Below are 16342 nucleotides of genomic sequence, written 5' to 3' on the forward strand. Positions count from 1 at the left end.
CTCGTTCCACTGTGCAGTTGTTACACGAAACATATCCGTGGTGGACACCTCTCATCGGCACGAGTGAGAACCAGGTTGAGTAGTGATGCCTCATACCAGTTAAACCACGCAGCTCATCGCTTTATGGCTGGCACCATCCTACAACCACTGACGTCACACGTCACACGTCACCCGTCCCTGGGTCCACTTCGTCGAGTGTTGAAAATTTGTTAGCCTGGTTATTTCAAGTTCTTTGTGAATGAACAGTGACACCTATATTTAGGCTTCATCAAATGAAATCTAACATTTATTTACCTGTATCAGTTACATAAGCATTACAGTTTAAGCGAAAAACAATAAAATTTAAGAGCTATAAAAGAAATCTTTTAACTTTGTATAGGGTGTTCATAATAAAGGCCCCAGTTTCAAAACGCTCTAGAGAAGACCACTCTTCAGAATGATAACAGCATGTTATGGACTCAGGGGGAAACGTCACAAAAAATGAAAATTTGACCAAGAGATGGCGCTGTTAGCGTCAGAATATGCACACCAACTCCGCAGTTTGCCTAGAGTGACTACCTCCATACAGAATGGCATGCTGCTGGTAAGATTTAATCACGCGAACGGTGGCGGCGTGCCAGTAACCCTGCGTACGTTGCGGACACTCAAGGGTAGGAAAAGGATATTCAAGGGTATGAGAAAAGGTATTGCTTCGATGCCTGTTAGACGTCTGGAGGAAATGATTACAGAATTCGAAAAGTCGTTTCTTTAACAGAGAAAGGAAAGCGGTAGATCAGCCGGCCGAAGTGGCCGAGCGGTTCTAGGCGCTACAGTCTGGAACCGCGCGACCGCCACGGTCGCAGGTTCGAATCCTGCCTCGGGCATGGATGTGTGTGATGTCCTTAGGTTAGTTAGGTTTAAGTAGTTCTAAGTCCTAGGGGACTGATGACCTCAGAAGTTAAGTCCCGTAGTGCTCAAAGCCATTTGACCCATTTTTTTTTTTTTCAAAGCAGTAGATCAGACTTCCCTCGAAGATGTGGCCACAGCGTTGCGCTAGGGGTTGATTCGTGGTGCACCCGGACAAGCAGTGCACAGTGAATTTCCCGAACATGCCTCTGAGCACGATGCATGAAATCATGCAAAACATGTTACATTGCTATCCACACAAAACCATCCATGTTCAGGAGTTACTCCCCGTTGACCCACCAGCAAGACAAACGTTCGCTCTAGAATTTCTTGCTCCCATGAAAGTGGATAATGAATGGTTACGGAATATTCTTTTGACAGGCCAATATCGTTTCCTGAGCACGGACGTGTCAATAAGCAGAACTGCAAAATATGGGTACTGGAATATCCGCACATACATTAATCGGTACCACTTCATTCCTCAAAGGTGACTTTATGGTGCGGATTGATGGCATCGTTTATCGTTGGGCGTATTTTTGAGAGGAGATGAGTTCTGCTGGTCACTTTACTGTACCGTCACTGTTAAACTCTGCGAAATTATTTTGCGTATCAGCGTAATTCAGTAGGGTGGATTTGCGGATAGATGGCGCACCTCTGCACGCTGCTCAGCCAGTGAAGCGGCTGCTGAAGAGGCCTTTCGGAAATGATAGAATCATCAGCCGTCATTTCTCTACAGCCTGGCCGTCCTCATTTGATTCTAATCTCTGTGACTTCTGTTTGTGCGGTTTTCTAAAAGATGTATTCAATGTTCCAATTACGATCGTAGCTGAATTGAAGGCAAGCACAAACCGATGCATTCTGAACGTGACCGCCGACAGTCTCCCACTTGTTTTGGAACATGTTGATTGTCAACTTTTGGCAGAAAACGGTGGACATCATATTGAATATGTCATGTGTCAGTCTGGGAATATAAACAGAAGTAATTTTGCTTTTTATGCGATTTTTTGCCTTAGGACAACTAAAAATCGATTTTTCCCATCTGATATGATAGCATCTCGCCGTGGTGGATGGCCATACCTAAATTACACTATTGGACATTAAAATTGCTACACCACGAAGCTGACGTGCTACAGACGCGAAATTTAACCGACAGGAAGAAGATGCTGTGATACGCAAATGATTAGCTTTTCAGAGCATTTACACAAGATTGGCGCCGGTGGCGACACCTACAAAGTGCTGACATGAGCAAAGTTTCCAACAGATTTCTCATATACAAGCAGCAGTTGACCGGTGTTGCCTGGTGAAACGTTGTTGTGATGCCTCGTGTAAGGAGGAGAAATGCGTACCATCACGTTTCCGACTTTGATAAAGGTCGGATTGTAGGCTATCGCGATTGCGGTTTACCGTATCGCGACACTGCTACTCGCGTTGGTCGAGATCCAATGACTGTTAGCAGAATATGGAATCGGTTGGTTCAGGAGGGTAATACGGAACGCCGTGCTGGATCCCAACGGCCTCGTATCACTAGCAGTCGAAATGACAGGCATCTTATCCGCATGGCTGTAACGGATCGTGCAGCCACGTCTCGATCCCTGAGTCAACAGATGGGGATGTCTGCAAGACAACAACCATCTACACGAACAGTTCGACGACGTTTGCAGCAGTATGGACTATCAGTTTGGAGACCATGACTGCGGTTACCCTTGACGCTGCATCACAGACAACGATGGTGTACTCAACGACGAACCTGGGTGCACAAATGACAAAACGTCATTTTTCGGTTGAATTCAGGTTGTGTTTACGGCATCATGATGGTCGCACCCGTGTTTGGCGACATCGCGTTGAACGCACATTGGATGCGTGTATTCGTCATCACCATACTGGCGTAGCACCCAGCGTGATGATATGCGGGAGTATTGGTTACACGTTTCGGTCACCTCTTGTTCGCGTTGGCACTTTGAACAGTGGACGTTACATTTCAGATGTGTTACTACCCGTAGCTCCACCCTTCATTCGATGCCTGCAAAACCCTACATTTCAGCAAGATAATGCACGACCGCATGTTGCAGGTCCTGTACGGGCCTTTCTGGATACAGAAAATGTATATTGCCACAGCTGTAGACTGCCGAACCTGTGCTGTCATGCAGATTGAAAGCATAGATGGAGTAATGTGTATCTCAAATCATAGCCTTCGTATTGCAAGTCATCCGGGTTTGCTGCATGTGGTAGCTGCGCGATCTGAGGCGTCATGCCCTCTTGTCAGAGGTTCGAGTCCTCTCTCGGGCATGGGTGTGTGTTGTCCTTAGCGTCAGTTACTTTAAGTTACATTATGTAATGTGGAGGAGTAGGGACCGATGGCCTCAGCTGTTTGTTCCCATAGGAATTTACTACAAATTTTCATCTGGGTTTGTAGCCAATCACATGAACGTTTAAGACACCAACAGCACCATCTATTGGTAAAATTTTCTTAAGTTTTTTCAATCACGTTTTCCCCTGTGCCAATAATATTCTTTTTAAATTTGACGTCATTCTGAGCAGTGGTTCTCTTTCTACAGCGTTTTGAAACTGGAACTTAAGCTATGTATACGCTGCATACATTGTGATACAGTTGCCCGTAGTCATGGGTTTTATGCTATTCAAAACGCCTTCGGATAGCATGTGCAAGATTTTCACATTCTCTCGCTAGCCACGCAAAAATTATTGGTCCTTCAGAAAAAGTGTACACACCCTTCTCAAGGAAATTTAATATAGTTAAATTTTGTGCTCGATACGTACTCACTAGAGGTCGTAGTTTTCTCCAAGAAAAACGAAGAAAAGTGATTTTCAAACCCATGGCCACCAGCGAGAACATATCCCAATACAAAATTTAGTACATTTCCTACAAAAAGGCCCTGATCATTTTCTTTTGTAGGACTAATAATTTGTGCGTAGTGAGACATCACGAAAATGTCGCACTTTTTGTTTGAAGGCAATGTAATTTGCATAAAACCTACTAGTGGGGACAACGGAATATGTATATATTTGATCGATGTTACTTTTACATATGAGTGAACTCAGAGAGTAATAGATAATGAAAAGTAATGAACTCCCCTACATGAGTGTATGTGCAGAATAATGATTTCTCTGAATTGTGTCATTGACCACAAAAACTGTGCCAACGCCATTACAGGAGACTATGTAATAGAACATTATGATAAAGAATTCAGAGTCTCTAAAGATCTGAGATTAGGTAGACATTATAATATCTATGTAATATTTCCGTTAAGTTCTTGTTTTTACAACAATGACAGGACTAGCTCAGTTTTTATTGTATTACACACTTACGTCTGGGCGCCTATTCTGTCTGCATGGCAAGAAAAGCACGATATTGTTGTACAATTTAGATTAATTACATAAGATCCAAAAGCTGTGTTACTTTTGCTTATTATTACTAATATTTCGCGTCCCAATATTGCGTGAAAATTACCACAAATTTGAAAAAAAATTTCTTGGTCTATAGAAAAGAGTATTTCATGCTGATATCAAAAATGTATGGTTCATGGGCGCCATCATTTTCCGTTCGTTCTAAAATTGATGTTGAATGTAATGTTGCACTGGCGCCATGCCCATCTGTCAGTTTTAAGTGTATCAGAATATGTAACGCATTATTTTGCTCTTCCGTTTTTTCCGTCGTTAGTTACAAATGGTTGACACAGTTGTATTCCAGAAGGCACTGACTCCTGGAACCAAAATACAGGCATGTCTAGAAGGCTGTGGTTCGAATGTAAACAGAGATCTGAGAATACATGATTTCGGAATTACATATGTGTGTGGTTTTTAGTTAATGTGCGTTGTCTTGTTTCTGTGTGTGTGTTTCCTGTGCTACATATGTACCGAAAATGTGAAGATAGTATTGACGTTTATAAGGATATTTCAGCGAGAAAGGGTCTTTGAAGTCGGTTAGTGATTGCCTATAACTCGTGTAAGATGTTGTTGTTGTTGTTGTTGTCTTCAGTCCTGAGACTGGTTTGATGCAGCTCTCCATGCTAGTCCATCCTGTGCAAGTTTCTTCATCTCCCAGTACCTACTGCAACATACATCCTTCTGAATCTGCTTAGTGTATTCATCTCTTGGTCTCCCTCTACGATTTTTACCCTCCACGCTGCCCTCCAATACTAAATTGGTGATCCCTTGATGCCTCAGAACATGTCCTACTAACCGATCCCTTCTTCTGGTCAAGTTGTGCCACAAACTTCTCTTCTCCCCAATCCTATTCAATACTTCCTCATTAGTCATGTGATCTACCCATCTAATCTTCAGCATTCTTCTGTAGCACCACATTTCGAAAGCTTCTATTCTCTTCTTGTCCAAACTATTTATGGTCCATGTTTCACTTCCACACATGGCTACACTCCAAACAAGTACTTTCAGAAATGACTTCCTGACACTTAAATCTATACTCGATGTTAACAAATTTCTCTTCTTCAGAAACGCTTTCCTTCCTATTGCAAGTCTACATTTTATATCCTCTCTACTACTACCATCATCAGTTATTTTGCTCCCGAAATAGCAAAACTCCTTTACTACTTTAAGTGTCTCATTTCCTAATCTAATTCCCTCATCATCACCCGAATTTATTCGACTACATTCCATTATCGTCGTTTTGCTTTTGTTGGCGTTCATCTTATATCCTCCTTTCAAGACACTGTCCATTCCATTCAACTGCTCTTCCAAGTTCTTTGCTGTCTCTGACAGAATTACAATGTCATCAGCGAACCTCAAAGTTTTTATTTCTTCTCCATGGATTTTAATACCTACTCCTAATTTTTCTTTTGTTTCCTTTACTGCCTGCTCAATATACAGATTGAATAACATCGGGGAGAGGCTACAACCCTGTCTTACTCCCTTCCCAACCACTGCTTCACTTTCATGTCCCTCGACTTTTATAACTGCCATCTGGCTTCTGTACAAATTGCAAACAGCCCTTCGCTTCCTGTCAACACCTGCTTTCTTTGGGATTGCAATTATTATATTCTTCTTGAAGTCTGAGGGTATTTCGCCTGTTTCTTACATCTTGCTCACCAGATGGTAGAGTTTTGTCAGGACTGGCTTTCCCGAGACCGTCAGTAGTTCCAATGGAATGTTGTCTACTCCAGGAGCCTTGTTGCGACTCAGGTCTTTCAGTGCTCTGTCAAACTCTTCACGCAGTATCGTATCTCGCATTTCATCTTCATCTACATCCTCTTCCATTTCCATAATATTGTCCTCAAGTACATCGCCCTTGTATAGGCCCTCTATACACTCCTTCCACATTTCTGCTTTTCCTTCTTTGCTTAGAACTGGGTTGCCATCTGAGCTCTTGACGTTCATACAAGTGGTTCTCTTTTCTCCAAAGGTCTCTTTAATTTTCCTGTAGGCAGTATCTATCTAACCCCTAATGAGATAAGCCTCTACATCCTTACATTTGTCCTCCAGCCATCCCTGCTTAGCCATTTTGCACTTCCTGTCGATCTCATTTTTGAGACGTTTGTATTACTTTTTGCCTGCTTCATTTACTGCATTCTTATATTTTCTCCTTTCATCAATTAAATTCAATATTTCTTCTGTTACCCAAGGATTTCTACTAGCCCTCGTCTTTTTACCAACTTGATCCTCTGCTGCCTTCACTACTTCATTCTTCTTCTACTGTATTTCTTTCCCCCACTCCTGTCAATTGTTCCCTTATGCTGTCCTTGAAACTCTGTACAACCTCTGGTTCTTTCAGTTTATCCAGGTCCCATCTTGTTAAATTCCCACCTGCTTGCAGTTTCTTCAGTTTTAATCTACAGTTCAGAACCAATAGATTGTGGTCAGAGTCTACATTTGCCCCTGGAAATGGCTTACAATTTAAAACCTGGTTCCTAAATCTCTGTCTTACCATTACATAATCTATCTGATACCTTTTAGTTCTTCCATGTATACAACCTTCTTTCATGATTCTTAAACCAAGTGTTAGCTATGATTAAGTTGTGCTCTGTGCAAAATTCTACCAGGCGGCTTCCTCTTTCATTTCTTAGCCCCAATCCATATTCACCTACTACGTTTCCTTCTCTCCCTTTTCCTAAACTCGAATTCCAGTCACCCATGACTATTAAATTTTCGTCTCCCTTCACTGTCTGAATAATTTCTTTTATTTAATCATACATTTCTTCAATTTCTTCGTCATCTGCAGAGCTAGTTGGCATATAAACTTGTACTACTGTAGTAGGTGTGGGCTTCGTATCTATCTTGGCCACAATAATGCGTTCACTATGCTGTTTGTAGTAGCTTACCCGCATTCCTATTTTCCTATTCATTATTAAACCTTCTCCTGCATTACCCCTATTTGATTTTGTGTTTATAACCCTGTAGGCACCTGACCAGAAGTCTTGCTCCAACTGCCACCGAACTTCACTAATTCCCACTATATCTAGCTTTAACCTATCCATTTCCCTTTTTAAATTTTCTAACCTACCTGCACGATTAAGGGATCTGACATTCCACGCTCCGATCCGTAGAACGCGAGTTTTCTTTCTCCTGATAACGACATCCTCTTGAGTAGTCCCCGCCCGGAGATCCGGGGACTATTTTACCTCCGGAATATTTTACCCAAGAGGACGCCATCATCATTTAATCATACAGTAAAGCTGAATGCCCTCGGGAAAAATTACGGCCGTAGTTTCCCCTTGCTTTCAGCCGTTCGCAGTACCATTACAGCAAGGCCGTTTTGGTTATTGTTACAAGGCCAGATCAGTCAATCATAGAGACTATTGCCCTTGCTACTAGTGAAAAGGCTGCTGCCCCTCTTCAGGAACCACACGTTTGTCTCGCCTCTCAACAGATACCCCTCCATTGTGGTTGCTCCTATGGTACGGCTATCTGTATCGCTGGGGCACGCAGGCCTCCCCACCAACGGCAAGGTCCATGGTTCATCGAGTAAGATGCACAATGATATTACGACATCGCCAGTAACTGATAGTCGACAATGCGATGTATTGGAAGTGGAAGGAGACTTTTTGTGCAGTGATGGATTTGCCTCCACCTCCACTGAGGTTTGACAGATTCAATAAATAAATACATAATGCTTTACATGGAGTAAGTGAACATTCAATGTAAAGAGCAGCAGAAGAAGCAGTAGCCTTGTCTGAGAATACAGACATTGTAGCAGCATTTGGTGGATTTTGGCAAAACAGAGGTCATTCTTCTATGATTGGGTTTGAAACTGCCTCATTTATTGAAACTCGTGAGATACTAGATTATGAATTTTAAACAAAGCACTGGCAGGGTTTCGCAAGTAAATTTATTGGTATCATGTTTGGGTAAAGAACTTTGATGGCTCAAGTGGAAACATGGAAATGAAAGGAGTTGTAAAGATTTTTAGAAGACCAGAGGTCCGTCATGGTGTGAGGTATGTAGGCTACCTCGGGGATGGAGACTGTAAAGGACACACTACTGTTCTTAATGACTGACCATATGGGGACACTCTGATAGAAAAGCTTGAATGCACAAAAAAGGATGGGAGCTCGTCTGATAAGATTATGTGGAAAAAAACTGTCAGACGGAGAACACATACGTGGTCCAGGTCGTCCTAGAAAAAGTGAAATTGATTCTTTGACTCAATATTATGGATTAGCAATAAGGAGGAGTGTAGTAGATTTGGAAAACATGAGACAAGACGTTTGGGCAACATCGTTTCACAAAGTGTCAACAGATGAAATCCCACAGCACGGTTTGTATCGGGCGAAAGGGGAAGATTCGTGGTGCAAGTACTGGTTCACCAATGCTACAGGTAACAATATCCAACAAGCGTTCCCTACCAATTGCTATAATGGAGGCAGTTAGGATTATGTATAGGGATATGGCAAATAAAAATCGAATTAGGAAATGTAAGCATGGTCTCTTTTGACTGCAAATGAAACAGAGAATACGCAAAACTGTATTTGTTTGGCTGACAGTGCTGAAGATCGGTGTAATGGATACAATAATAACATTCAATGATGTTGCAATTTCAAGGATCAATACTATGAAGAAACTGAAAATCCAGACGGGATGGAATATGGTTTCAGCTCTTAGTGCTACCGATAAGCGGCGGGTAACAGAAGCTGAGACAGCTGCAGCTGCTGATACCAAGGAGTCAAGGATAAAGAAAAGAATGAAGAGAAAGAATGTGGAGGATAAGGAAACAGGAGGACAACTGCAGCTGGAATGTTCTAAACGAGCGTTGTGGTAAGTTACTAAATCTGTAAATCTTCTTTTGCGATTTACCGAAAACTTGAATTTTCATCATTCAGGTACACTTTTCTCCTAAATGACTGAAGTTAAACTCACAAAAATTGGTACAGATATTTAGAATGACCTCCGTCATCTCCCTTGCCTACTGATTCCTGAAAATTTTATAATGTGACTATGTAGGTGATATTTGAGCTACGTTTTTAAATACTTTTGTTGTAGTAAAATAAATTACTTGTCTTTTACACAGCTCAGCATCAGGAAGGCAACTGGAGGCATAAGACACTTATGTGAATGTTTCCTGTACTCTGACTCTTTTTCCAATCTGTGCAGTCAGTGGTTCCAAAGAAAACGGTACCGCAGTGAAATAGTGTTCCGTTTTTTATACTATTATAACTATTGTTGTCAGTACCAAAATATAATAAATACCTCAATAACTTTTTGGGGAATGCTTTAACTAATGACCCTAATTTTTTGTAAGAATTTTGAGCTACCTCTCATTTATAGATCAGTTGCGCTATGAGGGTGAAGATAATGCTAAAAATGCAGCCCGTTCAGGGGCGTGCCCCCTTAAATGTTTTCAAATCCTTAGAGCGCTGACTGTCTAATGAAGTTGGGTGTTACTAATACGCTGATGCAGTCGATCAGTCACCATTTCTAGTGCCTTAAACCGAGGTCACTAAAGGTGGGGAAATATTAAATTGCTACTAAATCATCATAAAGATTTCTTCTCCTCGTTTTATTCAAATGAAGAAATAATTAATAGGTTATGCATTAGTTAAGTACCATTATTAGATCTCTAGTGGTATGTTACATACCAAATTAAGTACCAAGTGGCCTGTTTCATACCCTACTGCGATCTTAAATTTTACGAGGGTTTAGTAATTTAGATTTAAATTCGTACTGCATGAACAATAAAAGAATCTATGTTTATCCAAAATTCGTTTGATGAAGTCCTAGCCTTTTAAAAGAAGCACTGCTATACAACGCAAAAACTGTTGCTAAAATACTCATATTTCTTTCATGGTCACGGATCACTCTATTAATCACGGACCAACAATTATTAATTATGAGGATTTTACGGCCGTTCAATATGGTTCAAATGGCTCTGAGCACTGTGGAACTCAACTTCTGAGGTCATTAGTCCCCTAGAACTTAGAACTAGTTAAACCTAACTAACCTAAGGACGTCGCACACATCCATGCCCGAGGCAGGATTCGAACCTGCGACCGTAAAGGTCTCGCGGTTCCAGACTGCAGCGCCTAGAACCGCACGGCCACTTCGGCCGGCTTTACGGCCATTCCAGCCATTAAGGTAATTCCACGTTCTCTTCTTGCTAATCATATAACAGGAATAGCACTTAACCTTTCACTCAGGAGAAGGAGGAGATGTAGGTTCCACTCCTCACAGTTAGATCTACTGCATGACATATGTAATTACAAAAGTTAATACTTTGAAGACGTAAATTAGATCTGGCAACTGTGGCTGTGTCAGTACTGTTCTTCTGTAAACTTGCATCAACATTTCTTGAAATGGTGTAGTTGTGTGTGACAACAGTTGTTCGTCCTAGATTTAGTGTTTGTAAGTAAATGAGAGTTATAGCGGTTTATTATGATCTATAACAGAAATTCCATATCTGTATGATTTGACACATCTGAGTTGGCAAAGGCGAAAGCAATAACAGAAATGATGAAGAATAACGGGTTGCTAGAAAGCACAAATAGTGCAATGATGCATCGGAGACCAACAGGACATCAACGTGTCGTAAGCGGGAGCAATGGGGACGTAAAGACAGGAACAGCACGTCAAATAGTTAGTTAACACTAGTTTTATGAGCAGATATCTTAGGCGAAATAGGAGAATTAATCGTACGATAATGCAGTGACGGAACGTAAATAAAGAGCAACCCAATGGGTATAATCAGCTTGTGACGTTATTGGCTAAAAGTTTCATCACAGGGATGGTCAATAAACAGCTGGTATCATCGAATATTAAACTGTTATCAGTGCGAGAAGATCAAAAATTAGTGTCAGAGAATCGAAAAGTATTTAGTGACAATGTTAAGTCTACTACAAGGCAGATGACCAAATTAAAGCGTGAGCAAGCTGACCAAATTGTTTTGCTACTTCTTTCTTCTTCCTGGCCCGTAATCTGTATGTCGACATGATAGTTTATTGGATTTAGCAGTGTTAGTGTAACTAAGTGCTGTCGCGCACATTGAAAATATGGATGGTGTAATGTGCAACTCAAACAATAGCCGTCGTATTGCGATTCACCTGGATTTGTAGCCGTGGGTATCAACGCAGTGTTCACCTACAACAGAACTTTCTCAACGGTCAATAAACGATCTTGTGAAACTTGGCGGGTGTATGCGTTTCACGATTATACCTGTGTCATCGAGCCCTTTGCGATCGCAAGATGTTTCTTGTCCTCGGGCATTACATTCAAAACTTTTTTCCCATACTAATTCCAGAACATCTTTTAGAAGCCCAAAATGTCCTTGTTGCAGCATCTAAACATGGTTAACAAACGTATCACCAGATCAAAAGATATCTGAAAGATATTTTCTTTTCCAGTGAGGGAGAAGTATCTCTATCACTAAATGAATTTTATCCATAGTGGATGCTGTTGAACTCCGTGGCTGTTCCTCTGTAGGGTGTAGAAAAATTTCCGTTAAAGTCACAATAAAAGATTATTTATTTGTCACACGACCGGTTTCGGGCGTGTGCCCATCCTCAGGTCTTTATACATGTTTGTATGTAAAGGCAGTGTATTTCACGAGTGCACGTCGTAATAGTGAAGTATGCAGCTAAAGTTTATAAAACTGAGATATGGAATTGAAAATGATAACTAGCGTGAAGCTAAGTGGAAAATCTGTCACCATAGCGTAATTATAATAATGATGCTCCGTCTTTTTCTTGATCTCCAGCAATATAAACATGTACATGAACGTATAAACACGTGACGATGGGCGCAAGCACAAAACTGGTCGTGTGACAAATAAATAATCTATCTCTATCATTGTCAGATTGTCCGCCTCCGGTAGCAGAATGGTCAGCGTGACGGATTGTCGATGGGGAATTTTCTCCGCCAAGGGACTGGGTGTTGTGCTGTCATCATCATTATCCTATCATCTTCATTGACCGTAGGTCGCCTAAGTGCCGTCAAATTGAAAGACCAGCGCCCGGGGAACGATCTGCCTGACGGGGGACCCTAGCAATATGAATAAATAAACAAATAAATTTTGTATGAAAGAATCGTTCAGAGCACCGTACCTGAGGACAAAGATCTCGTTCATCTCGTGATGACAAAGACATCGACGGCACAGGTACAACAGTGGGGCGTATATGGCTTTAGATATTGGAAGAGCTTTGTGAGAAGACTTTCAGATATAGTTCTGTTGAATGATTATAATGTCAATCTCCACTTGAGAAACATTATTACCAATCTGCAATCATTAGTACATAATACAATCATTAGTACGTAATACAATCATTAAGTACATGATACAAATCAGGATACTTAAGAGTATCACCCGTGACAATTTGAAATCCAGCTGAATTTTGCTTTACGTTATCTCCTCCGTCGTGTATATTACATGAAGATATTTGCTCATTTTATGTGCATGATGTTAAAAAAAACAGATTATCTTTATTGTAATTGTGGTATCAACGTTCGATACCACACCTGTTAGGGGTTGCAGTTATCGACCGCAGTCCCTACCAGTATCGCTGGACCCGCAAGTCGAGAATAGCGCCGCTCCGAGGCTTGCACCAAGTCTCTAGTGTGCGCTCGTCTACTCTTGATCGGGACGACAAGTAGGAAAGCAGTATAGCCTTCAGCTGATAGGAAGCAATCTCTGACCAGGCACTTAGTTAAAGTATGGCCTATGTGATGCCTCTATAGCTGTCTGTTTGTAATTATATTCCTCCTGAGTATGAAGGCTCCTGTACCACCAATTGAGTACGGTATATTATTTTTTACCAACGACTTTTAATTATTTTAGTCGTTGTAGACCTAGACCATGCAGCCAGCTCCTTATCTGCTGCACTGACAAACCTGCGGTATATGCAAAGAAGAGATTTGTATGTGTCTAATTAGCATTGGCCACCAGTCATTCACATTGGCGACGATTTGTTCGTCGTCATCATAACAGTAATTTTTTTCTATCATAATAATGAGTTACTTGTTATCCTCAGTAACAAAATACACGTATTTGAAACGGGAAACTAGAAAACAAAAAAGTCATGAATGTAAACCATAAAATAACGATTTAAAACATAAAACAAATATAAGTAAAATAAATAATTAGAATAGTAATAAATGTTTACATCTTTTAATTAGATATGTTGTAAACACTCAGGCAGCACAATGTGTGCAGCTTATTTCCCAAAAATGGTATTCCACAAACGCATTACACCGGGTAAGTACACTACAGGCCATTAAAATTGCTTCACCACGAAGATGACGTGCTACAGACGCGAAATTTAACCGACATGCAAATGATTAGATTTTCAGACCATTCACACAAGGTCCGCGCCGGTGGTAACACCTACAACGTGCTGACGTGAGGAAAGTTTCCAACCGATTTCTCATACACAAACAGCAGTTGGCCAGCGTTGCCTGGTGAAACGTTGTTGCGACGCCTCGTGTAAGGAGAAGAAATGCGTACCAGCACGTATCCGACTTTGATAAAGGTCGAATCGTATCCTTCCGCGATTGCGGTTTATCGTATCGCATGTGCACGTACAGTTCGATGATGTTTGCAGCAGCATGAACTATCATCTCGGAGACCATGGCTGGGGTTACCTTTGACGCTGCATCACAGAGAGGAGCGCCTGCCATGGTGTACTCAACGACGAACCTGGGTACACGAATGGCAAAACGTCATTTTTTCGGATGAATCCAGGTTCTGTTTACAGCATCATGATGGTCGTATCCGCGTTTGGCGACATCGCGGTGAACGCACGTTGGAAGTGTGTATTCGTCATCGCCATACTGGCTTATCACCCGGAGTGATGGTATGGGGTGCCATTGGTTACACGTCTCGGTCACCTCTTGTTCGCATTGACGGCACTTTGAACAGTGGACGTTACATTTCAGACGTGTTTATCATCTGCATGTCTTCTTTGTGTAGCAATTTTTAAGGGCTGTAGTGTATGTTTCTCGAAAGATTCTTTTTAGCTGAATGTCCATCTTTTTGGAGATGGTTGTGGGACTCGGCTGTTCGATACAGGGCGTCAGAATCTTTCATCCTTTTAGATTCCAGACTTATTTTATTTGGCCAACAGTTTCAGCGTTTTACACTCCATCATCAGACCCTTACCGACGTGTAGAAAGATTCTACCTTGGTTGTGATCAGAAGAGGGGCCAGCTGTAGCGATCACTTCAACCATCATCTACCGTCTGTTCAAGTAATACCAGTATTGCTGGCCCCTTTTCTGATCACAACCAATGTAAAATGTTTCTACACATCGGTTAGGGGCCTGATGAGGGCGTAGTGAAACGCTGAAACTGGTAGCCAAATGAAATAAGTTTGAAAACTAGACGGCTGAAAGGTATTTAACTTGACATCCTGTATTCTTTAATTTATGTTGGAACAAGAGTTTTCGTTTTCTAAAATTAATTAAATGTGGTGGGGTATTTCGCAAAATTCCAAATTATCACAAAATTTGGTTATACAGTTTTCAAATGGTTCAAATGGCTCTGAGCACTATGGGACTTAACAGCTGTGGTCATCAGTCCCCTAGAACTTAGAACTACTTAAACCTAACTAACCTAAGGACAACACACACATCCATGCCCGACGCAGGTTTCGAACCTGCGACCGTAGCATTATACAGTTTTAAAGAACACTAATTAGATATTAACTTTTATATGAAAAAAATTTATATCGTCATTTCGAAGACATTATTTTGAAACCTAAAACGACAAATGAAATTTTGGGGTGTGTTTTTCCCATTAAAAGTGATATTGGATGCAAACAAAAAAAAAATACGTTTTGCTCTATCTTGTGCCCTCTACACGAAGTTTAATCAAGATCGTTTATGTACTTGGGCGTATTCACTTGCTAGTCGGATGTGGGAATCCGCCTAAAACGCACGGACTGGATGGTCAGTACACGGCCCTCGTCGTTAATCTATGGGGTGGATACGACCTGAAGCCTGTGCACCTCCCTGAATCCAGGAAGCAGCGTAGAAAGCGTATGGCTATACGGTCGGATAAAGAAAAGTACTCCTTCTTCAGGCCACAAGTGACCCATCGGGACAGTCCGACCGCCGTGTCATCCTCAGATGAGGATATGGATAGGAGGGGCGTGTGGTCAGCACACCGCTCTCCCGGTCGTTATGATGGTTTTCTTTGACCGGAGCCGCTACTGTTCCGTCGGGTTGCTCCTCAACTGGCATCACGAGGCTGAGTGCACCCCGAATAATTGCAACAGCGCATGGCGGCCCGTATGGTCACCCATACATGTGCCGGCCACGCCCGACAGCGCTTAACTTCGATGCTCTGACGGGAACCGGTATATCCACTGCGGCATACGATCGGATAAAGCCGACACAAAAATGGTTAAGTGTACTTCAGTAACGAAGGTCACACTGCGTTTCTTGATTATCTCTGACGTGAGCCTCGATTCCTTTCGTGTTTTTTTTGTTCCTTAATTTTTTCTCTAATTACTAAAAATTATGAGGTTCTCTCTGTCACACCTAAATCTCAGGGACAGCCTACAATGTTTCAATGAGCAGCAGTTTCCACGTCCGCTGAGGAGAAAGATGGTTATGAACTAGAAATCAGAGTAAGTAGAACAAAATAATTACAGGGTGACTCAGAAAAAATAATCATCTAAGAGATATTAGCTTTTAATGAGCAAATCAGGTGTATTTGAAATTCGAAACAATGTTACATACTACACAGAGATTAAGAATGGAATGATCATTGTTGTGCCGCTGACTCATCATTGCTATTTTCCTTCTATCCTTTATCACATCACACCACCCTGCTTTTGATAAAGCGACCTTTAAACTCTTTACAAGAACACCCATCTCGCTTTTGATAAGACAGTGTGATTTATGATGTGTGAACAGTAAAAACCAAAGTCCTATTCGTATCTAGATGGAGAAAAGCACTCAGATAAACACTTCTCCGGGTTCAATGGCGTGACTCGTGCCCCATAATTAAGGTCAGAGTGTCATTGCACCTATTTATAGATGAGAATTAATGCAACGCCCAT

The sequence above is a fragment of the Schistocerca gregaria genome, chromosome 7 (genome assembly GCF_023897955.1).
Source record: "Schistocerca gregaria isolate iqSchGreg1 chromosome 7, iqSchGreg1.2, whole genome shotgun sequence".
Classification (NCBI taxonomy): Eukaryota; Metazoa; Arthropoda; class Insecta; order Orthoptera; family Acrididae; genus Schistocerca; species Schistocerca gregaria.